The following is a 27,473-nucleotide window of genomic DNA, read 5'->3' on the forward strand; positions in this document are numbered from 1 at the left end:
CCCTCCCAGCATCAGAGTCTTTTCCAATGAGTCAACTCTTCGCATGAGGTGGCCAAAGTACTGGAGTTTCAGCTTTAGCATCATTCCTTATTATTCAGCCTTAAAAAAGGACGTTCTGACACATGCTACAACATGAAAGAAATGAAGACATTACACTAAGTGAAACAAACCAGCCACAAACGCATAAATATTGTATGATTTCCCTTATACTAGGACTGCAAGGAGATCCAACCAGTCCATTCTAAAGGAGATCAGTCCTGGGTGTTCATTGGAAGGAATGATACTAAAGCTGAAACTCTAGCACTTTGGCCACCTCATGCAAAGAGTTGACTCATTGGAAAAGACCCTGATGCTGACAGGGATTGGGGGCAGGAGGAGAAAGGGATGACAAGATGAGATGGCTGGATGGCATCACAGACTTGATGCACATGAGTTTGAGTAAACTCTGGGAGTTGGTGATGGACAGGGAGGCCTGGAGTGCTGTGATTCATGGGGTCGCAAAGAGTCGGACACGACTGAGCGACTGAACTGAACTGAGCTGACTGAGATACCTAAAGTAGTCACATCAGTAGCCAGAAAGTATAGAACGGTGGTTGCCAGGGTGGGGGTCACAGGGACATTGGTATTTGCTGTTTAATGGGTGAAGAGTTTCCATCTGGGAAAATGAAAAAGTTCTGCAGATGGTGACAGCGATAGTTGCACAACAACAGGAGTAAACCTAATGCCACACAGCAGTACACTTAAAAATGGCAAACGTTACACCTCTTTTATCACAATTTAAAAAAAGAAGTAACGGGAACTAAGCCAAGTTCTAAGGAGTGAGTAACAGATACCTGCCCAAGAGGTAGGGACTTCTTGTTTGCCTTTCATTTTTCACCTGTCTGCATGATTTAAACACGCATTGTGTGTTCTTCCACAGATCACGGGACCGTAAGCCAGTCGCTAGAACTCAAGGGTGGAAGGAGGGACACGTCAGTAACACAATAACAACAGAGTGATCCTGTGCCTATTCAGTGCCACCACTGCCTTCTCTGCAGGATTCCACCAGGGAAGTCCCACTCTGCAGGATTAGGGGTCCAAAATGTCCCCTCTCTGCTCTCCTAGAGACCTCTAAACAGAAGACGATTCCTCCGGAACCCACCAACAGAAGCCAAAATAGACAATTTAGCACGCTCTCTCTCAACTTTAAGCAAATGGAAACCAAAGGGCATCTAACATTTTGAAGCCCCTGTGCCTGTCAGAATCCCAGCTCTCAACCCCTGTCTGCCTGAATTCAAAACTCCATTTCACTTGTTTAACTCGCAATGAATGGACTTAGGGATGCGGACTGGTGTGCACGTCTTACTTTCTCGGAGAAGTTATCAGGAATTTGATGTTAAAACTGAGTAACTTGCCCTCCTCGATTTCAATTCTAAATTCCTGCGCTTGGATTTTCTGGGTCAAACAAAACAAAGTAGCTTTGCTTTGGAGTTTTATTCCCTTCCGCCCCCGCCAACTCGTCTAATAACTAATGAAGTTAAGATGACACAAAACAATGCTTTTTTGAGTGCAGAATGCACATCTCAATCCCTTCTGGCAGGTACTCCTACAGAACAGTTGTTATTTATAATACCTATAAGGGAGAGAGGAGATTAAAAGATCAAGTCCCACTGCACTTCTCCACAAATCCAGCCACAGCTGTATCGGGGCTTCGGAGCAACTGCTCGGCAAGGAGACAGCAAGCCTTCTGTTCTGCAGGGTCCGTTCAGGTCACTGCATGTGGCGTGGATTAGACAGTCCCGGGTCTCTGTTACCCAGAGGGGCAGGACTGGCCTTTCCACTCCACACTCCTGAACTAGGGCTCTGTGCCGCCACCAGACACTCTCTTCACAGTCTCTTGGGGAACAGTAGCAGATATCAGATTTTAAATGCTAACACTTTCTTTTCTTCTTCTTTTTTTTTTAATGTATGTGTAGATTTTTTTAAAAGAGAAACAGAAAGCACATTTGTACCTATTTTTCCTGAAGATCTGTCATAACGAAGTAGAAGAAAATACATCCATCGTGGATAGAAGAAGGTAGTTTAGATTTGGTGTGATGTTAGCCATAATGGAGGACTTTGCTAAAGTTGTGCTTTAAGTTCCATATGTCCGGGCCCAGCTCTGCAGTAACCAGGAGCCAGTACAGAGGAAGGGTCCCCAGGAAGGCAGCCATTCCCAGACTCATCCCAGTCTCCTCCAGGGCAGAGAAGGGACGGGGATCAAGCTCTGTGAGCCACACAATCGTGCTTCCTCCATTCGGTGCCAAGCCCCTCAGACAGCTCTGCTCGCTGCCAGCACTAAGCCTCACCCACCTTAGTCTCACCTGCCCGTTCAGCCATATCCTGCACTCCAGACTCTCCCCCGAGGCTTCCTGGTCAAGGTCATGGCATTGCAAAGGACCTTTTTGACCTCTTCATCTCATAAATAGGAAATCAGGCATAAGACAGGTTTTTAGGTGCCTAAGATCAAACAGTGGCGGATTTAGATCTCAAGTCAAGAGCTCCAGGCTCCAGATGCATTCATTGATCACCCTACTATTCTGGACCACCTAGTAGGGCTCTGAGCATGCTCCCGTACTCTAGAAGTATTTGCTTATTTCACTCAAGGCCATGCAAGTGTGTATGTATATGTGTGTGTTAGTCACTCAGTCATGTCTGACTCTTTGCAACCTCATGGACTGTAGCCCACCAGGCTCCTCTGTCCTTGGGATTTCCCAGGCAAGAATACTGGAGTGGGTTGCCATTCCCTTTTCCAGTGTGTGTGAAGATAGACAGACAGACAGATAGATACGGATTAGTGACACTAATCTTGAGATTCACATTACCGTGTATGCTTTTCATTGGCACCAAGAGGAGAAAGCACAAAAAACTACCTCAAAGTGATACAGTTCTAAAAGTGGGCAGCTACACTCATGAGTAATGCTGGAATTTCAAATTTGGGTGATCCCACCACCTCCCACAACTCAGCAGGAAGTACATTTAAGGTAAAGCTTGAACCAAATCAATGAAGTGAAACTCTTAAAAGCCCCCCTCTCTTTAAGCAATTTTGCTTCATCTGGACTTCTTTCCCCTAACCATGGGGTTCCCGCTGGGCCTTCAACAATGATCCTGGGGCCTGACTCTGACCTCCCACAGGCATCTTCACTTTCCCATCTGCTCAGCTGCCAATAACTGCAGCACACAAAGAACGAGCGGGACGGTCACTGCACATGGCTTTTTCTCTGTGGGCACAGTAGTCAAAGCCTGGCAGAGGTCATCTCACATCTCAGAGAAGAGGCCACAGAAGAAAGCCCGCCGTGGTTCCCCATAGGTTTGCTCTGCCTCCAGTCTTCCTTGCGGTGGATCCAATGCCTAGACAGATGGCGAAGCTGTTTTTGTTTTAAAGAACTGGTTCTTAGAACTCTGTGACAAAACTCGCCTGGCTTCCAAAACCCTGTGTTTACTGACTGACACTTTGTTCTGCAAATCTGCCTGCCAGGCTGTGGTTGCCACCCTCCTCAGCAGCAGAACCTGACACATTCCCCAACAAAGGAAACGGACGAGGTGCAGCACCCACCAACCCATGCAAACACCGCGGTCTCCTCCTGTGCCAGGGGAGGAATCTACATGCCACCGGGGCCCTAATGATGCGGCCTCGTTTTCACACACACAGTACAACCTAGCCAAGAAATGAAAAAGGCTCTTTCAAATTCTCCCAACTACACAAGAGCTTCCTCAGATCAAGCTCTAAGAAATCCTCCAGGGATAGAGAGAAGTCCCTGTCTGCCCCGTCTGAACTCTGCAAATTCAGAAAGAACGGAGTTTTGTCCTCTAGGGAGGGGACTGCACATAAGTACCCACTTCAAATTCTAAAAGCGAATTTAGGGGATCACTTTCAGAAGCTCTCTGGATGCTGTAACAATACAATATCCTCAATCAAAGACAATTACTCTGGAAGGTGACAAATGGACCTAGAGGGTTAGCTTATAGGATGATGATCACAATCATAAAAATTACTCTACAGCAGTGATGGGCTGCGGGGAGGCCCACGGAATGATCCCCAGTGGCTGCACAAACCAAACTACAAAGCATCATTTGCATCCTGCCTTGAAAAAACAAGGCCAGGATTTTTTTTTTTCCTGCCCTACCTTGGCAGAGCTCCACATCATAAGCTTTTTGCTTTTGTTTTTGAATAGTGGAAGAAAAGTGTCTTTGCTCCAGGCGGGTCTTCACCAAAATAAAAGTAGACCATCTGGCTAGCTGTCCCCAGGAACTCTCTGCACTTGAGTCCTTGCCTGGGCTTAGGCAGAGTTCGCACCCTTTTGGAAGGGGGATGTCCTCCGTGGAAGAATCCACCTGACCTCTCCTGGCCCAGGTGAGGTGCTGTCTGGCTGGCACAGCCTCCATTATTGACCCTCCCTTTACACTCTCACCACTTCAATCCCTCTGCCTCCTATGAAAGGATAGCTAGGAAGTCAACTGTTCAAAACCTGAAAGTCCAAAGCACAAATTGTCTACCCCTTCCCTCCCCGCACATCCTTCAGACAATGGTTCTCACTCACTCTTGACTATTCACCACTCATTAGCATCTCCAGTAGAGGAAAGATGAGGTCTTGGAGAAAGTTTCTCATCAAGCAATGATGCTACCTCGTGGCCTCGCTGGTGTACAGTGGGAGACAAGGTCAAGATTATCCATTCAATAGGACGGCGGGTCAGGTTCTCTTCTTCATGTTATTCTTCTATACCCATAGTTCTGAATAATCTCAAAATTAGTCAAGCCCACAAATGCTTGAGTTCCTATTCTATGAAAGAAAGAAGGAAAGGAAGGCAAGAAGAAGAAGGGAGGGAGGGAAAAAGTAAGGGAGGGAATGGGAAGAAAAAAAGAAAATGTTTACATGTCTTGGTTTACTCAGGCTGCCATATCAAAATACCACAGACTGGGTGACTTAACAATATAAAGTTATTTCTCATAGTTCTGGAAGTCCAAGATCAAGGTGCTGGCCAATTCAGGCTTGCGGAGAACTCTCTGCCTGACTTGCAGATGGCCCCCTTCTCATTGTGTCCTTACATGATGGAAAGAGAGAGTTCTAGGGTCTCCTCCTCTTCTAATAAGGGAACCAGCTCTACATGATTAGGGCCCCACATCATGACCTCATTTAGTCTTCATCACCTCCTCACAGGTCCCATCTCTATATACAGTCACACTGAGGGGACAGGATTTCAACAGATGAATTTGGGGAGACACAACCAAGTCCATGGCATTATGCCTGACCATTTGGGGACTGCATGGTAAACCAGACATATCGCATGTGCTCAGGAGATTTATATTCTAGAATTAATTTATGCTAAGAGTAGAAGGGCCCTCAAACTTTACGCAGTCTTTTCCCACAAGCTCTAAGGATTACTTCTAGAAAAATTCCAAGAAGGTACCTTCTGATGGGGGGCGGGGGCTGGCTATTTTACCCTAATTCAACAGAAAGGGTCACAGAGGCACAGAGAGCTGAGGTGGCCAGGGCACTTGTGATGAGGTAACATAAAGAAATTAAACTCAAAGTGTGCCTCTATCTCCAGAGGGAGACAATACCATAAGGTTTGAGGCACCAACCACATTCCTTATCACTAGACTCCTAATACTGAAAGGGCAGAATCTGTCAGGCCAAGATGTTCAAAAAGACTTTGTGCAAAAATATACAAGCAACTCCTACAGCTCAACTCCAGAAAAATAAATGACCCAATCAAAAAATGGGCCAAAGATCTAAATAGACATTTCTCCAAAGAAGACATACAGATGGCTAACAAACACATGAAAAGATGCTCAACATCACTCCTTATCAGAGAAATGCAAATCAAAACCACTATGAGGTACCATTTCACACCAGTCAGAATGGCTGCGATCCAAAAGTCTACAAATAATAAATGCTGGAGAGGGTGTGGAGAAAAGGGAACCCTCTTACACTGTTGGTGGGAATGCAAACTAGTACAGCCACTATGGAGAACAGTGTGGAGATTCCTTAAAAAACTGGAAATAGAACTGCCTTATGATCCAGCAATCCCACTGCTTGGCATACACACTGAGGAAACCAGAAGGGAAAGAGACACGTGTACCCCAATGTTCATCGCAGCACTGTTTATAATAGCCAGGACATGGAAGCAACCTAGATGTCCATCAGCAGATGAATGGATAAGAAAGCTGTGGTACATATACACAATGGAGTATTACTCAGCCATTAAAAAGAATACATTTGAACCAGTTCTAATGAGGTGGATGAAACTGGAGCCTATTATACAGAGTGAAGTAAGCCAGAAGGAAAAACATAAATACAGTATACTAACGCATATATATGGAATTTAGAAAGATGGTAACGATAACCCTGTATACGAGACAGCAAAAGAGACACTGATGTATAGAACAGTCTTATGGACTCTGTGGGAGAGGGAGAGGGTGGGAAGATTTGGGAGAATGGCATTGAAACATGTGAAATGTCATGTATGAAACGAGATGCCAGTCCAGGTTCAGTGCACGATGCTGGATGCTTGGGGCTGGTGCGCTGGGACGGCCCAGGGGGATGGTATGGGGAGGGGGGAGGGAGGAGGGTTCAGGATGGGGAGCACGTGTATACCTGAAATTTTTTAATTTTAAAAATTTAAAAAAAAAAAAAAAACATAGCTCATTAATGCAACAGAAAAAAAAAAAAAAAAAAGACTTTGTGATTCAGATTGCAAGAGGAACATTATTTGGAAACTTTTGTCCAAGCCAAGATCAGAACTGCAGCTTGTTAGAGAGAGGAACTCTACTGTTTTCCTGAGTTCTGAAGGAAGAGTTTCTATGCTTATTGATTTAACACGTTCAATATCCAAAATAGTACAGCATATGAAAGAGAGCGTAGACCCGAGGTGCAACACACCAGGATTCCACAACAGCCTCACTGAATTAAAAATGGCGATGACCTAGACAAATCCTTGAGTAGAAATCAATCAATCCAATACAATCAAGTAAAACTTACTGAGTGTTTACTATATACCAGATAAGTCATAAGTCTTTCCCATTTATCATCTCAATTAATCCTCAGGACAGCTCTCTGAGAAAGTTAATATTCTCCCTACTTAATTGATAACGAAACTGAAGTCTGGAGTAACTGGCTCATGGTTATACATCTAGTAAACACGGAGCAGACCAGAATTCAAACCCAGGTAGTCTGGTTCTAGAACCCACACTTTAAACCACATTATAGCACAACCTGTGCTTTAGCTTTTCAACTACAGCTGTCCACTGGACAGAGTGATCAGTGTTTGAAATGTATAACTAGAATCTAAGTCCAAGAAGGCAGGGACCTTGCTTCTCTTAGGTAATGCATAGAAAATTGCATGGAACATAATAGGTAGTCCATGAATATTTATTAAATAAATAAATAACAGATTGTATTAGATTTAGTGAAATTACTATATTAGTTTCTTTATTGTCTTCCCCATTTTTATATCATTTTCTACTCCTGTCAGCAATGATAACCCTTTAATAATCACTGCCTAGTAAATGTAAGTAGCTTTCAAAGATTTCCCAACTTGGCTCCAACCTCCTGCAACTTTATTTCTTGGTATCTCTGTTAACAAGCATGCCACTCTGCTCATCTCTGCCTGCCCCTGTTCCTACCCTCACCCACTCTCACCCAGCCCTGAATTTCTATCAACTGGGTTACTCTCTCCCTCTTCTCCATTACAGGATGCTCACTTATCTTTCAAAGCCCCATCTCTTCTAAGAAGCCTTCTCAACAAACCCACAGTAATCTCTCCCTCTTCCAAGACAGGTTCACTTAGAACATATCACCTGCTTCCTTATTCTTTCCTGTCCCCAGACTGGCAGTGTGCTGAGGGCAGGTACCAGGCCTTGACATGTTGAATATCCTCTCCAACATGCAGCAAAGACTTGGCTGTTCAGACACATCGTGAAGAGAGATCGACTGACTGATACAGATACATCTCATCTAAAGGCAAAACATTTGCTCATTTCTTTTTAATAAAGGCCAAAAAAATAATTAAAGTAAAATCCACATGATGTAAAATTCATCATTTAACCACACTGTACCACCATCACCCCCATCTACTTCCAGAACATTTCATCACCCCAAAAAGAAATCCTGCATGACCCAATCACTGTTCATTCCCCTCCTATAAACCTCTTGTAAGCATTAATCCACTTTTTAGCTCCATGGATTTGCCTGTGCTTGACATTTCATACAAATGAAATCATACAACATGTAGCCTTCATGTCTGGTTTCTTTCACGAGCATTATGTTTTCAAGATTCACCCATATTCTAGCATGTATCATACTTTATTCCTTTTTAGGGATGAATAATATCCCATTGTATAGAGATATGACATTTTGCGTATCCAGTCTCCAATCATCAGTTGGTGGGCATTTGGGTTTTCATCTTTTAGTTTTTGTGAGTAATGCTGCCACATGTTTTTGTTCAAATCCCTCTGAAGTCTGCTCACATCTTACTAGGAAAGAACAAATTCATTGACTAAAAGTGCTAGTTGCTAAGTCATATCCAACTCTTTGCAACCCCAGGACTGTAGCCTGCCAGGCTCCTCTGTCCATGGAATCTCTGGGCAAGATACTGGAGTGGGTTGCCATTTCCTTCTCCAGGGGATCTTCTGGACCCAGGGATCCACCCTGGGTCTCATGCATTGCAGGCAGATTCTCTACTGTCTGAGCCACCAGGGAAGCCCCTGGTTCTATAGTAGAGATAAATAACTTTTCTCTTAGTAAAATACTATCATCATTAAAAAATATTCAGGTCCATAAGCAAATTTAATTGTTGCTGATTCCACAATATTTTGAATTCCTTATTGTTTATATCATAGTATATCATAGGCCATATTTTCTAACTTCTGTATTTAATTAATATAATCATACTTAAGCACAAGGGTAATTCTCTCATAAAATCATAAGCAAACCTGATTCCTAGACATGTTAATTTAACATTATTTGGTGTTAAATAATAACTAAGATTTATTGAGAGCTTACTACATACCTACGTAACACCCTTTGAAGTATATACTCTTGGCATTTCACAGGGGTTGAAAAGAGGCTTAGAGAAGATAAGTAGACTGCCAAGGTCACAAGGGTTTGGGCTGGAGATCGGACCCTCACCAGGGTTATCACATTTCATATAGTAAATCACAAGGTCAGCCAGGAGTAGACCCCGACCATCAACATCTTGTCTCCTTGCTCATGACTTTAATCAAACGTGTTTGTGTAAAATCAACAGTGAACCTTTAAGCCCAATGCCCAAAGGAAGTGTACAGAATGGATACTCAAACCTCTCACAGTTGTGCTAAAACCATTTCAAAGCCAACAATTCCAAAATCTCCTTCAGGAATGAAAAAAAAAAAAAAAACTATTTTTTCCATCTGAGTCTATCAGTTGTATGTGGTAACAGCAAGTTAGGATGTTCTAATAGGTACACGGAACAATCCACATTGATGATGAATAATGCCTTCTACACAGAAAAAGGACCACAGGCCACCCACATGCTGGAAACATCATTTTGCTCATAGGGCCATTCCACCATCACAGGTATTGCTCCTGGAGCTCACTGCAGCTCAGGAAGTGATGGCTGAAAAAAGTGAGAGAGGTGAGCCAACATCTTACTATGTCCCAGTTAGAAAAATAAAAGAAATAAATGAAAGCATTTCAATATTAGACTTTGAGAGAGATATCATCTAAAGATTCAGGAAAACATTCATGCCCCAGAGTTGCTCTCTGATTTCTCCTGACAGATTACAATGAACAGGAGAAGAGTGGAAAGCAGGAATGAGAAGGTTTGCTAGCCGATCAACTTGGAGAGGTGATTTTGTTTAAGATTCTGAAGAGTGGGGCTCTGCTGACATTACTGACCTCTTAGGCACTGGATTTGCTGCCTGGAAAAGTACAACAATCAACTATGATGGTGTTGGTCTGTTGCTTCCTGACACACAGCTCTTCTGGCTATAGAAGTAAGGGCAAATTAAAGGATGTTTAAATCTTCAGGCCTCCTTAGCCCCTCCAAGACCCAAATTTTGTGACAGTTGGGATTCTGAGTTTATTGTTTTCCATCACTGTTACAGCTATAATTTGGTATTAAACATGATGCTTTAAAAGTTTTTCAAACTTTCTACTGAAGTATAAAATATATATCACAAAATATATATCACAAATGTATACAAATCAAAATTAAATAGCTCAATACATTCTCATCAGCTGAACACATCCATTTACCCTGCCCCCAAGGGGCTTTCCAGGTGGCTCAGAGGATAAAGAATCTGCCTGCAATGCTGGAGACCTAGGTTCAATCCCTGAGTCAGGAAGATCTCCAGGAGAAGAGACTGGCAATCCACTCCAATATTCTTGTCTGAAGAATTCCATGGATAGAGGAGCCTGGTGGGCTCCATGGTCACAAAGAGTCAGACACAACTGAGTGACTAACACTCACTTTTCATATGAGCATGGCTGTGCCCACCAAAGCAAGACCCAGTTTTCCCCACAGCCAGTCTCTCCCATTAGGAAACTTGCAAAAGTCTCTTATATTTATGCATCAGAGGGCAGACAGAAGAAGCAAGAACTATAATCCCACATCTCCAGAACAAAACCCACAGCCACAGAAAGCTAACCAAAATGATCACGTGGATCACAACCTTGTATAACTCAATGAAGCTATGAGCCAGGCCATGCAGGGCCACCCAAGATGCATGGGTCATGATGGAGAGTTCTGACAAAACAGGGTCCACTGGAGAAGGGAATGGCAAACCACTTCAGTATTCTTGCCTCGAGAACCCCATCAAGAGTATGAAAAGGCAAAGAGATATGACACCAGAAGTGAGTTTGATCTAACTCCAAGAGATAGTGAAGGACACGGAAGCCGGGCGTGCTGCAGTTCACAGGGTTGCAAAGAGCCAGATATGACTTATTGACTGAACAACAGATTAAACAGAACAAAATGAGCATTTCAGAAGCCCTTCTAGGCCAGAGCTTTAATCCTAACACAAAAATAAGTCCCAGCAAGCACCCTGTGCCTAAAAAGTGCATTTAGCATCAAATGTGCTCCTTGGGACATGAGCACAATAATGTGACAACCCATCACTGCTGTATTTTTTCAGCACAAGCAGCAGCATCTACACAGAACTTCAAGCAGAGCACAGTACGCATCCCTCGCAGTACCGAGGGATGAGTCTCTCTAAATCACAGGAATGGAGCCAAACTAACAGGCCTAATGACAACGAATTGAGAATTCATTAACTAATCAGGAGTGTGCTGAATACAATTCTTCTGCCACCTGCAAAGAACAGTCTCCTCTTCCGCTTCTCCACTTCAAAGGCATCTCTATCCTTGGTAAAAACCAAATATCCACTTAGTAAAGGATAAACAAACTGCAAGGGGGTGGGGGAGTGGAAACATGAATAAATAAACCACTTGCCTCTCTGCAATCCACTTGGCTTCTCCTCCTTTAATGGACTCACAATGATAGTCTGTAATCAAGGTGCCGTGATGGACTCAATTACAAGAAGCTCTAAGTGACCTCAAGCGAGTCATGTATTGCTTTCTCCTGGGTACCTGCCTCTTTTAGCCTGATACTCCCAGTCAGAAAACCTCTTATCTCAGACACGAAAGGATTCCTACAGCCACTGAGCAGCAGCTGCCTGAACACTGTGTAAATGGGCTCTCCATAACCCTTCACAACCAGAAAGGCTTCTGCCATTCGGCCTCACTCAAAGCTGTACTCTTTGCCTAACTGTCGGGGCGGGGTGGGGGGGGGGGGGGTGGGTGGTGAGGGTTGGGGGGGTGGGTGAGGGTGGGCGGGGAAATAGCCACCTACAAATATCCACAGGAACAAGGGACTGAGTTTCCCTTTAAAAGAAACCCAGAGGCAAAGGCTGAATGAATGACATACTTTTTCATAAATCAGGCTAAAAGACCAATCCTGTGTGAAAAGTCCATGACCTTTCCTGAGGCTCTGACCTTAAATTTGAATCTTTTTCTGATGCAAAGAATGTAGTCAATTGTCAGGCTCTGGATTAGATCTTTACAGGAAGTTTACAACCCTTTCCCTTCAAGGCTGGAATCCAGTCTGAAAGTTGGGGGTAAGAAATGGTATCTACCTAACATCTGGGGAGTCCCCCAACCTCATAACTGCCCTACTGCTGCTGCTGCTGCTAAGTCGCTTCAGTCGTGTCCAACTCTGTGCGACCCCATAGACGGAAGCCCACCAGGCTCCACCGTTCCTGGGATTCTCCAGGCAAGAACTCTGGAGTGGGTTGCCATTTCCTTCTCCAGTGCATGAAAGTGAAAAGTGAAAATGAAGTTGTTCAGTCATGTCTGACTTTTAGCGACCCAATGGACTGCAGCCTGGCAGGCTCCTCTGTCCATGGGATTTTCCAGGCAAGAGTACTGGAGTGGTATGCCATTGCCTTCTCCGATAACTACCCTAACATATCAATAATTTTCTAATGCATTTAACTGCATTTCAATCTCACAAGATTCTCAGCTTCTAAACTAACATCTGAATCTAGATTTAGAGAGAAAATTTTAATACATCATACACATGGTGAACATACCACAGAATAAAGAATCATTCTCTGAAATCAGAGGCCTTATTTAGGTCAGATCAGATTCTTGTCTTTGATGAAGCTGGGGAAAAGAGGCCCAGAAATGTACCTTTGCCTATATGATATCCTCAAATCATGTGAGATGTGAGGAACATCCCACATTTTTAAAATCAATAATAAAATCTTTCCATAAGAGAAGTCACTGGGTATAGCAGGAAACAACTCTTCTTTGGCTAGATATCAGCTGGGGCTTCTAACAGACTTGTGTCCCTTTAATGCCATATCATGTGTGCCCAGTTGCTCAGTCATGTCAGACTCTTTGTGACCCCATGGACTGTAGGTCCCCAGGCTCCTCTGTCCATGGGATTTCCCAGGCAAGAATACTGGAGTGAGTTGCCAGTTCCTTCTCCAGGGGATCTTCCCAACCCAGGCATCAAAACTGCATCTCCTGTGTCTCCTGCCTTGGCAGGCAAATTCTTTACCACTGCGCCACCCGAGATGATCTTAATGCCATGTCTCATACCCCCAAACCAGCAGATTAATGATGCTTCCACAAAATCACTTTCTTCTTTCCCAAATCCTACATCTGACACATTGCTTCAAGTAGTTTAACTGTGGAAGGCCTTGACCTCCTTTCTTTGTCTCTCTGATTCAAGTGTGTCTGTTTCCTTGGGGCTACCAAGCTCAGTTGGATGGCTGGCCAGAGAGGAATGGAGCATCAGCCAAGCCCTGAACAATGGGCTCCTTTCTCCGGCTGTCACATGAACGGCGTTGTATTACAGCCATTGTCCCTCCAAGCAGAGACAGAGAGGCACGGGTTCTCACAGACCAGCTATTCTCTCCGACCCCCTCTGACCAAGTCACTAAATATTAGAAATGAAGAGAAAAGAAAAGGAAAGAACATTTGTGCCTTTGGAGCAATACAGCCCTAACAAGGATTATTAGCGTACCCACAGACCACCTGTGTCAGAAGACCCTGTCAGAAACACCCATCCCCATGCTCACTTCGGCAGCGCATATACTAAAAAATACACAGCCCTGGGCCCCACGCGGCACACCTGCCTGCAAGTGTGTGCTCAGTCATGTCCGACTCTTTGCAACCCTATGGACTGTAGCCTGCCAGGTTCCTCTGTCCATGGGATTCTCCAGGCAAGAATACTGGAGCGGGTTGCCATTTCCTCCTCCTCCTTACTAACCCAGGGATCAAACTCGCATCTCCTGCATCTTCTGCATTGCAGACAGATTCTTTACCACTGAGACATTGGGGACGTCCACAGTACTAAAAAATACCCAGCCCTGGGCTCCACTGCACCCCTACTAAATCAAAATTAGAGGTAAGCCAGTATCTGCCAGTGATTCTTAAGCCCCTAAACTTTGAAAGCAGAGGCCTCGAGCATTTCTCACCTCGCTGATGGCCTGATTTTGCACACCTATCAGTTCAAGGAACACACAGGAGATGAGAGGATATTGAAACAGCATGTACTTCACACTGTGGTGATCCAGTCTTCATGTGAGGAGGAATGACTGGGAGGAGAGAGATGAGAAAAATGAGGGCACCAAGTAATGTGGGGAATGCGACAGGAAAGTTAAAAACTAATAATAATGACTGTTGAGAAGATAATAGGAAGTTGGGGGTAGGAACAGCAAGGAGGAAGAAGAGGGAGATAAGGGGAGAATAAAAGGAGGTGCTGACGCAAGCTGGCAGAGGCTGCACCTTCAGCAAAGGATGAGCCATGAGAAAGCTCCAGTGGTGGGCTGAACAGATGACAACAAGCGAGCATGTTGCATATTTAGTTCAAAGTTTTAAGATGGGAATTTCCTCCATAGTTTTCAGCCTTAAAAGTCAGCCACTTAGAGTTGAATGTTTGGTGATATTGTATGAAATGAAGTAGATATGAAGTGATATCCATGGTTGGGCTGATGACCTCATGCTAAAAGTCCAGTGGTGTGGCAAGGTCATCCCTAAATTAAACTTCTTAAAGGAAAATATGAATTCAGATCTAGATGATCTTAGAAGAAACTTAAGTCCTGTCTCCATCCACACCCCCGAAGAAGCTCTACAATGGCTGAAAGAACGGTTTTCTCATTTCATACCCTCTCATGGAACAGGGGCTCTATTTTTACTTGACTCTCAATTGGGTGCCCTAATGCACACTGGGTTTATATAATAAAATAATTGCAGTATAATGTGAGGGGCCCCTTTAGTGCACAGAAGTGTTGTGGAAGCAGGGAGAATCCAGTCCTATAGTCCCAGACGTGGTCGTCATAAAACCGTTCTCAAATGTTAACTCATTACTCCTATGGGAGGGTTTAGTCGCTATTGCTTAAAGGTGTCTTACAAATCCCTGCGGCCATGTGTTTACACTTCCCTGTCTAAAATGCCTCATCCACTCAAGTCCTCTCCTTCAAGGCCCCGCACTGTCAGGATGCCTCTGGTGAGCACACAGCCCTCTCTCTAGGATGAGCCCTCGAGAGCAGCTCTCAGAACTGCACACCAGGCCCTCGCTACACCCAGCTTTAAACCGTCACTGCAGTTTTGTCATCTATTTTTTAAGGCGAATATCTTGGTACTTACACATAGTGTGTATCCCTATGTCCTATATACACCAAACACACATCTGATGGAGGCAAAATAAAACTCACTCTAATTACTTTCTCACAGAACAAAAGTCACATTTTATCACTGATGCCTTGTGCAAAAAAAAAAGAAAAAAAATGAAGTATCCTTCACAAAATATCAGTGGGAGTAGATAATCGAAAGTTTTCGTCTTGATTGTAGAATTAATCCTCTAGACCCAAAACAAAGATTTCATACTTTTATTTTGTTCTGTGTGAAACAAACTAAATTTGTGGGGTTTTGATTTTCAATTTGCCATATTTTTTTTAAAAGACAAGCATGATCCTTTACTAGAAGGTATTTCAAAGACTCATCACGGGAATGATCATCTGTGGTGAGGTTCTAGAACTAAGCCAGTCTATGCAGCTCAGCCAGCTCGGACAGGATGTCAAGGACAAAGTGCTCAGTTCAGTTCAGTTCAGTTCAGTCGCTCAGTCATGTCTGACTCTTTGCGACCCCATGAATCGCAGCACGCCAGGCCTCCCTGTCCATCACCAGCTCCCAGAGTTCACTCAGACTCACGTCCAAAGAGTCAGTGATGCCATCCAGCTATCTCATCCTCTGTCGTCCCCTTCTCCTCCTGCCCCCAATCCCTCCCAGCGTCAGGGTCTTTTCCAATGAGTCAAGTCTTCTCGCATGAGGTGGCCAAAGTACTGGAGTTTTAGCTTTAGCAGTCACACTCTAGATGGGGCCTCCTTGCTCCCAATCCTGTGCACACATGTATCAAGATGAGGCTTTCTATACTGAAATACTGTGTTTCTTTGTCTTGGGAAGAGGGGGATGGTACCATTTATTGCCCTCTGAATAGGAAATTGAAGTGGTTAAAATGCTTTACATAGTTTCTTTATCTAGGAGTATAAATCATTGGAAATGAAATGAGAGGAAATCACTAGTAATGAACATCCATAATGACAGGATATATTATCACATTCACACTTTCCAGACTGGCTAATGGCACAAAGTATACGTCATCAAATAGAAGCCGCAGGGTGACCTGCAGTTTTACAAATAAAGTTGTATCAAGGAGAATAACATTGGTTTGCATCTTAGTTTTTCCTGATAGTATAAGAAATCCTTTTATTAAGTTCTATACATTCATCTTCTGCAAAAACTATTTTGAAAAGGAGTATGATTATAGTGAAAAATAATCTTAAATTGGGAAGAAAAGGGAGTTGAGATAAATATAAAATCTTGGGAAATTCAGAGAGAGGGAATAAATGAATGAATGAATAAATAAAGAGATTAGGAGATCAGTTAAGAGACTTATGAAAGTACAGCCAGATGCAAGCTTAAATTAAGGCAGAAAAAGTTAATACTGGAAACAATTGAAAAAGAAGACTTAACAGAAGCCAATGAGTCCTGTTTTAATTCTTAAAGCTAATATTTTTAATGAAATACTGGGTACACATCCTTGACAAAATGAGAGCCAAGGCAGTTCTTAATATTGCTTTGTTTGAAGTCCAAAGAATTTGGACATTTGTAATTCATTCTTTGATGCTCCTACCTTCCTGCTCTATGTCAGTGGAAATCTCTTACATCAACCTATGAATGAACATTGCTTTGTGGTTTATTTTATGGTGGAGCTGCCCATGAGCTAAAAGTTCGGTTTTTGAAGCATCACCATCTTTGTCATGACTCTGCAATTTGTTCATTTGTTAAAATAGTATTACATATTTCCATTATTACAAAAAATGAGTGGGAAATGAAAAAATTAAAAGCATAATCATAATTATAAGAAGACTTTGTCTCATAAACTTAATATGTGAAATGAAGATGGAAGTTATTAGGCATGCCCCAAATGACAAATCTTTAGTCTGAATCAGGTACTTATTTAATTTGAACAAGTTAACTGGGACTCAAACAGGAGGAAATATCAAAATTAAAGAGCACTTAAAAAAAGAAAAAGAAGAAAACACTGAATAGTGTGTCTTAAGTGGCAAGATGTAATTAAAAATTTATAATATGTTTTTCTCTCTAGGCCCAGCATCCCCTATAACACGTAAGATTTTGCACAACCTTTGAACCTGTTTTTAGGACTGCATCCTATTCTACTTAAGTAAGAAAAACAATATTGAATGAGTCACCATGTTTCTGATCAAATATTAAAACAAATGGAAAGGTGTTCTATAGACTCAAAAGCACAGGGTAAACCACTACAGCACCCTGACATTCACAACCAAAACTATCTCAAAGGTGTGATAAATTCAGCTCTTGAATCATAATACGAATACAGTTTTGAACTTACAACATTAATTCAGGGGCATCTGGTGTTTCATAAATCTTCTTAGGATATTCTATCTTGTCCTTTTTCCACTTTATGTTATTAACTTTGTAGACTCTGTCTAGCCAAATTGTGAATTCGTGAATGGCTTGTCCGCAATCTGACTAACCCAAACCCCTGGTGTGTCAATAAAAAGTCAAATGCATTCATTCATTCATTCATTCATTCTTCCTCCACATTCTTTAGGTATTTTTTAGGTAATTACTATGTGCCAGTCATTTGGATAGAGGCTCAGAATAAGGAACGATAAACTCACCAATCAGTTGGAAAATAATTCAGGTAACAGAGTTGACACAGTATGAGAGATGCTATATTAAAATTATCCACAAAGCAGAATATGAATCACATGAGATACCACTGTTTATGTAAAATAACTAGGAAAAGCTCCACAGGAAACGTCTTAATTAAACTGCATCTTGAAGGATGAGTAGGTAGTAAGAAGTTAGTTAGACCAAAAAGAGGAGAAAAGACATTTCCTGCAGAGGGAAAAGCATACACAGCGAGGAGTGAATGAGGCAATGCATTCTTTAAGAAATAGTAACAAGATCAACATCAGTGGGGCCGAAAGGCTGAAGCACAGGGTAGCAGAGAAGTAACCTAAGAAGATGATGCCAAGTTGGTCTTATGTATGGTATTAAGAGGTTAGGCTTTATGCCATAAGTCAGTGTTTCTCCAAATGTGATTTGAGGTCACCTCTATAAGATTCATTTGGGGATCTGCTCAAAAGCAGATTTCTGGCCCTTGCATATGGGGTGAAGCTCCAGAATCTGCATTTTTCAATAAGTACCCAGGTGACACTGACGACACCATCTGAGGACTTGCCAAAGATTATTAAATAAGGAAATGACACGATCAGATGTGTATTTTACAAATACTCTATTAAACAATCATGAGGAAAATAAATCGGCGGTTGCTAAATGAGCACGTGCAAGCTTGGGTTAGCATTAGAACCATCTGGGGAACTTGTAAAATTGCAGACTTTTCACATCTCACCCAGGACTTACTGCACCTGAATCCAAGAGGAGAGAGCACGGATTTATATTTCATGTATTTCGGTAGAAATACATGAAATCACAATTTTACCAGGGTCAGAAATGGTCAAATTTTAGCAGTTTCTCACAGGTCCATCTAATACTTTTAACAAGTCCTCCTCTATGTTTTTGATATACATCTGAGAATAGCTGATGAAATACAAGCAGAGTCAAATGCTTTTCTTTTTTTATTAGCAGTGTCATTATTCACTTTGACTGACATGGAATGAAGTAAGTGACATAACTTATGAACCTAAAACAAATGTTAAAAGAAAAGGAGGATATTCAAAAAACAACCACCAATGAACTAAGGCAGCTAATTTAAGGATGTTAGAGCCAGAGGAACACCAGAGATTACCCAGTTCTTTCCCTACCTCCCCACACATGATGAAGCTGATGGGAAAAGCGCCCTGCTAGAGGTTTATATTGCATATTTTGTTCAATCCCTCAGCGATATAAGCTCTTCATTTTAACAGGTATTGAAATCATTAGAGCTAAAAAGTGTTAGAGACTTAATTTATAGAGTAATAATGCCACATGAAGTTCTAAACGTGTTTGTGTGTGTGTGTGTCTGGGGAGGGGGTAGGCATAAAGCAAATACTTGTGCTTTTCCATTTCTAAAATGAAGCACACAAATTTAAATAATATAGAACCTAGAACAGTGCTTGAACTGTAATAGATGCTTGATAAATATTTATTGAACAAATGATTTGACACTCTTAAAAAAAATAGGTTTAAGGATGCATAGTAATGCAACAAGTTTCTAAGGCACTATAGTTTACAGGTTGTAAACTGAGTGTACACCTCCCACCTGCTAACCTGTCCCAAGCACCTTTTGACACTCAACCATGACCCGTCCTCTACAAATCCCAGCCCTGCAATTTGCACCTTTCCTCTAAACAAGCCCCAGCAGGAAGCAATACAAAGACTATGTCGGAGCAAAGTTTGACAACGCATCACATTCTAGGTGGGAATGAAGCCTACATGAGCACAGTTTTCAAAGTTCATCCAAACAGAAAGAATGGCTAACACTTACTGATAACTAACAAAAACTATATCATCACAATACGAGTTAACACTGTTAGAATAATGATGATGATGATGATGCTAATAACAGCTAATATGTGCTTACTATTGCCAGGCATGTTAGCATTCCACACACACATTAACTTATTTAATCCTTTGAACTGCCCTCTGGTATGAGCATTGTTATGATTTTTCTGACTTTGCAGCTGAGGAGAGAAAGGTTAAGTAATACCCCAAATCATACAACTGGATAGTGGCAGAGTTAGTGGTTTCCCTCAGGCCCCCAGGTCCCAGAGCATCCCCTCTATTGAACACTCTGACCTCAGAGCAGCACAGCAAAAAGTATCCTGCAAGCTGACCTCTTGGAGTGTTCACATCAGAAAAATGATCCGGTCTTTTCATCCATAAGAAGTGAAACATCACATACAGTGAAGACTATACACAAAGTGAGGCTCAGAATATAAAGGAGAAAGGCCAGGGAAGCCCATTTTAGGAATAATAAAATCTCAAACTTTAACTCTCCCTGAAGAATTTGGATTCTCCTGTGGGGATATTTTCTAAAGAAGTATCAAAGTTGTCACTACATTTCATTTACTCCGTGGTATCACTCATTTCCAGAAAGAAAGACAAAATACTTTCTTAAACCAGGGCTAAAAGTCCTAGATCCAAGGAATTAAAAAGACCAACAGGAGATAGCTCTTTGCATGGTAACTATACTGGAGGAGGAAATGGCATCCCACTCCAGTACTCTTGTCTGAAGAATCCCATGGACAGAGGAGCCTGGCAGGCTACCTTCCATGGAGCGGCAAGAGAGTCGGACACGACTGAGCCACTAACACTTTCACACATGGCTGGAAGAACCGCCCTTCCCAACATCCCCCGAGGTACCAGGTATTCAAACAGGTAAGAGAGGCCTTCAGTCACCCAGCCTGTGATCCTGATGCCCCCTAAAAGACCGTGAGAACACAGGAGGAGGGAACATTCCAGTCCGACCACACAATCTGAATAGCAAGTCCTGGAGAAAAAGTTTAGAAAACAAGATCCCAGAAGACAAGCAAAGTGGACCAGACAACAAGGACCCCGCCAAAACTGTTTCATTCCCAGTCTCCCCAAATCTCCCTACACACATCTATGACACTGGTCAACAGAGAACCAACACAAACAAGGAAATACAAGGGCAGAAATTATGCAAAATAAGATGCGCAAGGGGGGCATCTCACGAAAAATACTCCAAGAAGTTCTACCCAGCTCCCAGTACAAGACCAAATCCAAACACTAACAATAAACCCTGGAAACCAGTAAACAAGCCAGACCGAGCCCATCTTGCCCCACCTCACGGGGCACCCGGGGTATCCTGGCTAAGGAAAATCTGCCCCCAATCCGGCCAAGGTCCAGCGGCTGCCAGAAGGGAGTTTGCCCAACTCTTACCCGAGATCCTGAGATTCACAGCCCAACACTTTCCCCCGGGGTTTTGACGCAGCGCCAGCGGAGAAACACAATCTGTTCCAAAAGGCGCAGCTCGGTTCCGAGCAGCGTCCCAAAAAGAGCGATACTTCGGAGTCTTGGTTCAGGCTTAGAGGCTCGGGAACGAAGACCGGTCTGCGTGCGTTTCCTGACCCCCGGTTTCGCGCACCGAGAAAGTACTCGCTGCAAACTTGAGTCAGGTTTTCTCCGTCTGGCCCGAGATGCTGAAGGAGGAGGGGAGTAACTCGAGCCTGGCGCGGGATGCGAGCAGTTGCCGCTGCTGCAGCTGCTGCCGCCGGGACAGAGACTGCTGGGGGGCGGGGGTCTCTGGGCGCGGCGGGCAGTCCTTAGTGTGACCTGCAGGATCCTCCCCGCCCAGTTCCTGCGCCCCGATCGCGGGTTGTCCCTGTCCTGAGCGGCTTCCACCGCCCGAAGAGACTGCGCCAATAGTCTGGCTACTAAACTGGCACACCTTGGGGTTACCTCGTGGGGTTTACCAAGGGGTAGCGGAGAGAGTGCTCGTCTGAGTCCCAATTCACTCTCAGGGCCCCAATGTCAAAGTCCCCAGAGGTTCTGGAGCCCCTGTGAAGATTGGGGGGAGTGGGGACAGCACCCGAGCAACCAGCAGGAGGGGATGGCACGTCCCCAGCGGTGCCAGGGAGGGAGCGCAACCGCGGGACATAGAAGGGAGGAGTGACCTAACGGTACAAAAGTGTTCGCTGCAGCAACAAAGTGGTTGGAGAGGTGGGGCGTGGGGTGAGAGAGTCCGATTTACGGAGGCGGAGCGGAGAGAGAACTCCACGGGCCAGCAGCAAAATCCCTCCAGGCCAGCTAAGACTTCCCGGGCGGAGATTTCTTGGGGAATGGCTCCCTCTGCCGACTCTCCAGGGAGACCCCAGGAGACCCAAAGACGAAAAGCGATAAGGATGAAAAGGCTCTTCCCTATCTGTGTATTTGGGGAGACACGAATTTTGGAATCTCCTTCTCTGATCACCATCCTCTTTCTTAGGAAACAATTAACCTGCATGAGAATGACATGAGAAGATACACACTTCTTATCCACGGAAAGTTGTTAGCTTTTTCTTTTTTCAATATTAAGCTGAATTCTATCCTCTCCACTCCCCAAAAGACTTGTGCTCCATATTCACACCAGATGAGGCACTCCTGTTCCTTACATTAATATAAACTCTTTCTTTTTAGAGAGACCTCAAAAGCATATGCAACCCCAGTCAGTAACAGTACAGAGCAAACAGTCCATGCTCAAAGTTATACTTGAATGGAATGAATGAGCATGTATATTTGAAGCCCTTCACTATTCTCCTTGGTAACCCCTGGAAATACAGTGGAAGACTGTGTCTGTTTGTATGTTTACCAGATAACATCACCCTTTCTTCTGGTTAACAGTACCTTCCTTCCTTTTTCTTGAGGCACCACCCCTGCCACATTTAGGGCATTCTGGATGGGAAGGTCATTCAGGATGGTCCAGCTTTTCTGAGTCCAAGGATGGGCACCTGACCTAAGCTAGTCCCCTCAGACCTTCTCTTCCAGGAATACTAACTTTGGCCAGAGCAGCACAAGGAGGAATAAATCTAGTGCTGATTGATCCATATGACAGTGTTCTAGAGACTGGCCATTAGGTCATGCCATTTATACCCCAAAGCTCCGGCTTTATATTTTATGAAACCTGGTTACTCCACTTCCTTTGATTTTTTAATTAACTTTATTGAGATATGATTTACATTCAATATATTGCTGTCATATCAAAGATAGAGTTTGAGAAGTTTTGAATAATGTACACACCCATGGAACCACAACTACAGTCAAGATAATGAACAATCATTCCCAGAAACTTCTCTTTTACCCCCTTTGAATTCAGTTACCCACCTCATTTTATCCCTGACCCACTCAACTGCTTTCTGTAGCTATAGATTCGTCTTTCTTACCATTGTAGAAGATCCTTCTACAATGGAATCATGTAATATGTATTCCTTTATGTCTGACTTCTTCACTCAGCGTAATGTTTCTGAAATTCATCAAAACAGTTTGTAAAAGTAGGTTGCTTTCTCTTTATTGGTGAGTATTATTCCATTGTATGGATATACTGCCATTTGCCCAGCCACCAAATGTTTTCAATTTAGGTTTATAATAAGTAAAGCAGCTAGGAACTTCCATGTAAAAGTCTTTTTCACGGGAGTGGAATTACTGGATTATATAGTGTGTGTTTACATGTATAATAGAGATTAACTGTTTTCCAAGGTTCCCAATAGCAATGTATGACAGTTGCTCCACATTATCATCAACACTTGATATTGTCTGTCTTTTTATTTTAACCATTCCATTGAGTATATAGTAGTGTCTCATTACGGCTTTAATTTGCATTTCCCTAATGACTAATGATCTTCCCAGGTGGCAAAGTGGTAAAGAATCTGCCAATGCAGAAGATGCAAGAGACGGGGGGTTTAAACCCTGGGTCAGAAAGACCTCCTGGGGGTAGGAAACGGCAATGCAATCCAGTATTCTAGCCTGGGAAATCCCATGGACAGAGGAGCCTGGCAGGCTATATTCCATGGGGTCGCAAAGAGTCTAACATGACTTAGAGACTAAATAAGAACAAAAAATGACTAATGATGGTGAACAAAGATGTTTGCCACCGCTTCATGTGCTTGCATTCCATTAGTTCTTTGATGAAGTATCCAAAGTTTCTTGTCCAATTTGTAAGCAGATCATTTGTCTTCTTGTTATTGGGTTGTATGAATTCACATATTCTGAAAATCAGGTATTTGTCATATATGTGTATAACAAATATACTGTTTCAGTTTGTCTCTTGCCTTTTAATTTCTCAATCTTTCTTTCAAACAACATAATTTTTTTTTACAAAGTCTAATTTATCAGTTTTGGTTTTTTTTTACAGCTGTGTTTTCCATGTTTTATCTAAGAGATCTTTGCTTACCCCAAGGTCATGAAGATTTTCTCCCACTATTTCTTCCAAAATTTATAATTTAAGCTGTTATGTTTAGGTCTGCTCCATCTACTTCTGCTTCATTGACTACCCTACAGCCTTTGGCTATGTGGATCACAACAAACTATGAAAATTGATAAAGAGACAGGAACACCAGACCACCTTACCTGACTCCTGAGAAACCTGTATGTTGGTCAAGAAGCAGCATTTAGAGCTAAACATGGAACAATGGACTGATTCAAAACTGGGAAAGGAGTACATCAAGGCTGTATATTGTCACCCTGCTTATTTAACTTCTATGCACAGTACATTATGCAAAATGCCAGGCTGAATGAAGCACAAGCTGGAATCAAGATTGCCAGGAGAAATATCAACAACCTCACATATGTAGATGATACCACCTTGATGTCAGAAAGTAAAGAGGAATTGAAGAGCTTCTTGATGAGGGTGAGAGAGTAAAAAAGCTGGCTTAAAACTCAATATTCAAAAAACTAAGATCAGGGCACCTGGTCCTATCACTTTATGGCAAATAGATGGGGAAACAATGGAAACAGTGAGACTTTATTTTCTTGGGCTCCAAAATCACTGCAGATGGTGACTGCAGCCATTAAATTAAAAGACACTTGCTCCTTGGAAGAAAAGCTATGACAAACCTAGACTGAATATTCAAATGCAAAGACATCACTTTACCGACAAAGGTCCATCTAGTCAAAGCTGTGCTTTTTCCAGTAGTCATGTATAGATGTGAGAATTGGACCATAAAGAAGGCTGAGTGCCGAAGAATTGATGCTTTCAAACTGTGGTCTTGGAAAAGACTCTTGAGAGTCCTTTGGACTGCAAGGAGATCAAATCAGTCCATCCTAAAGGAAATCACCCCTGAATATTGATTAGAATGACTGATAATGAAGCGGAAGCTCTACTACTTTGGCCACCTGATGTGAAGAACCAACTCATTGGAAAAAGACCCTGATGCTGAGAAAGATTGAAGGCAAAAGCAGAAGGGGGAGGCAAAGGATAAGATCGTTAGATAGCATTACTGACTTAATGGACATGAATCTGAACGAACTCCAGAAAACAGTAAAGGACAGGGAAGCCTGGCGTACTGCAGTCCATGAGGTCACAGACAGCTGGACACTACTTAGTGAAGGAACAACTACAACATAATAAGACTTTGATTTCCAACTTCCCTTTTTTCCCAAGATTTGCTTCGCTTTCCTAAATTTGGGTTTTTTTTTAAATCTCCTACGTGAATTGCAGAATTAGCTTGTCAGTGTTTAAAAACTCACTTTAATTGAGAATGCCTTGAATATACTGATAACTTCAAGGAGAACTGACATGTTAGTTGAATCCTCCAATTATAAACCTGTTGTATCGCTCCATTAATTTAGATCATTTTAAACATCTCTCAGCAATATTTTAGTTTTCAGCATGCCAGTTTTTCACATATTTTTAAAAATTTATCCCTAAATATTTTTAAATTTTTGGTGCTACTGTCAACAGACTTGTTTTTGAATTTCAATTTTTAACTGTTTGTTGCTAACATGGAAAAATACAATGAAATTTTGTACAATAGCTTCATATGTCGCCACCTGACTAAGTTTACTGATTAGTTCTAGCAGTTTTTCTAAAATTCTTTAGGATTTCCTACATACAAATAAATACAATTTTGCTACTTTTATTTCTCTTTCTTGCTTTATCGCTCTGGATAGGATGCCCAGGACAATGTTGAATAAGATGTTACTGTTGATAAAAGTTAAAATCTTTGCCTTGTTCTCCATCTTAGAGCAAAAATAAACAGTCTTTCACCAGGAAGTAGGATGTTAGCTGTAGGCTTTTCATAGACACCCTTTATTGATTGAAAAATCCCTTCACTAAAAGTTTCTACCATAAATGACTGTTGAATTTCATCAAATGTTTTTTCTGCATCAATTGAAATGACTGTATGGTTTTCCTCCTTTATCTCGTTAATTGAATTGATTGTCAAAAGTGCCCTTTGCCTTGCTGGGTTAAAGCCTACTTGGCCGATGTGTATGACAGGTTTTGTGTACTATTGGATTTGATTTGCTAACATTTTGTTCAGGTGTGTCTATATTCAGAAAGAATATTGGTCTATATTTTTATTTTCTTGTGACTCTTTGTCAGGCAAGAGATTCATTAAAATTTTTATCTATTCAATGGACCTCATAGCCCCATTTTAGCATAGTGATGAATGTCCTGCAGCCCTCTCTGTTAAAGATAGTGCCCTGAAGGTCTTCTGCTTGTATCATCCCTCTAAAGCCTCCTGCCCACACTGGTTCTCCAATTGCCTCTTTAGTCATGGACTACAGTCATGGGCTTTAGTCATGGGCTACAGCCCATGGGGTCACAAAAGAGTCGGACACAACTTAGCAGCTAAAACAACAACAACAGTATGGGCATGCAGGGAGAGTAGTATTTCTATGGGAACACTTTGGACCACAATGAGCCACATAGGGACCTGGAGAGTGAGCAGCAGCTCAGCAGATGCTTTCTAGTTCACAGGCAAGCACTGCAGGGAGTTGTAGAGGGTACAGCACTGACATCTCCTGCATTAGCAGGAATTCTTTACCACTGAGCCACCAGGGAAGCCCCAGCTGTCACTAATTACCAGTGTTTTACCAGCACAGCAGAGGGCTGCCTTTTGATGGCTTAGAGAGGGAAGAATAGCTCCAGCCTGGGCAAACCAGCAAACTTCTGTGCTTACCAGAGGATTGAACTATACCTTCTCCAATGAGGTCTGAACCCCTTCCAGTTTTGTTCTTTCTTAAGCACTTTGTCAGCCCTAGAACACCATCCAGAATTGTTGTATCTAATAGTCACTTTTTACCAGAGTTAATAATTCGTTACATGAACTACCCCAACTCCGTTTAACCCACTGTGGTTTCTATCTCTTAACTGGACCCAGACTGATAACATTATTGGGCTTACCTGGTAACTCAGCTGGTAAAGAATCCAACTTCAGTGCAGGAGACCCCAGTTCTATTTCTTGGTTAGGAAGATCCCCTGGAAAAGGCATAGGCTACTCACTCCTGTATTCCTGGGCTTCCCTGGTGGCTCAGTTGGTAAAGAATTCACCTACCATGTGGGAGACCTGAGTTTGATCCCTGAGTTGGGAAGATACCCCAGAGAAGGGAACAGCTACTCACTCCAGTATTCTGGCCTAGAGAATTCCATGGACAGAGGAGCCTGGCAGGCTACAGTCCATGGGGTCACAAAGAGTTGGACATGGCTGAGCAACTTTTGCTTCCACTTGGTACATTATAAGGTGTGAACTTTCTGGGATCTCTACTGAATGTCCCCAGATGTTCACTGAAGACCATTCACCCTTCACTCTGTTTATGAGTCCCTGAAGGCCTCTGGGAATTGTTCAGCTTACAGCTTCTTGATGGGTGTGTACCTGTCTTGTACAGTCTCACCCTAATCATCCTGGATTATTATTCAGCAACAGAAGGACCCTGTGCAAGTTTATGGAGGTTTCTCTTGGTTTAATTCTCTCC

General features: G+C 42.7%; 1 protein-coding gene across 2 annotated transcripts in view; it reads right to left on the bottom strand.

The window, feature by feature from the left end:
* Positions 1 to 27,473, bottom strand: part of MEGF10 (multiple EGF like domains 10) — a 269,210-nt gene that overhangs the window by 158,282 nt on the left and 83,455 nt on the right. Inside the window, exon 1 of one of the 2 annotated variants that reach the window (XM_019964614.2) lies at positions 20,964 to 21,687. The exons of the other annotated variant lie outside the window; for it this stretch is intronic. The gene's annotated coding sequence lies outside the window, so the exon portion shown is untranslated. Of the gene's footprint in view, positions 1 to 20,963; positions 21,688 to 27,473 lie in introns of those variants that run through there. 2 annotated transcript variants of the gene reach the window in all.

This window comes from Bos indicus, chromosome 7 (genome assembly GCF_029378745.1).
Source record: "Bos indicus isolate NIAB-ARS_2022 breed Sahiwal x Tharparkar chromosome 7, NIAB-ARS_B.indTharparkar_mat_pri_1.0, whole genome shotgun sequence".
Taxonomy (NCBI): domain Eukaryota; kingdom Metazoa; phylum Chordata; class Mammalia; order Artiodactyla; family Bovidae; genus Bos; species Bos indicus.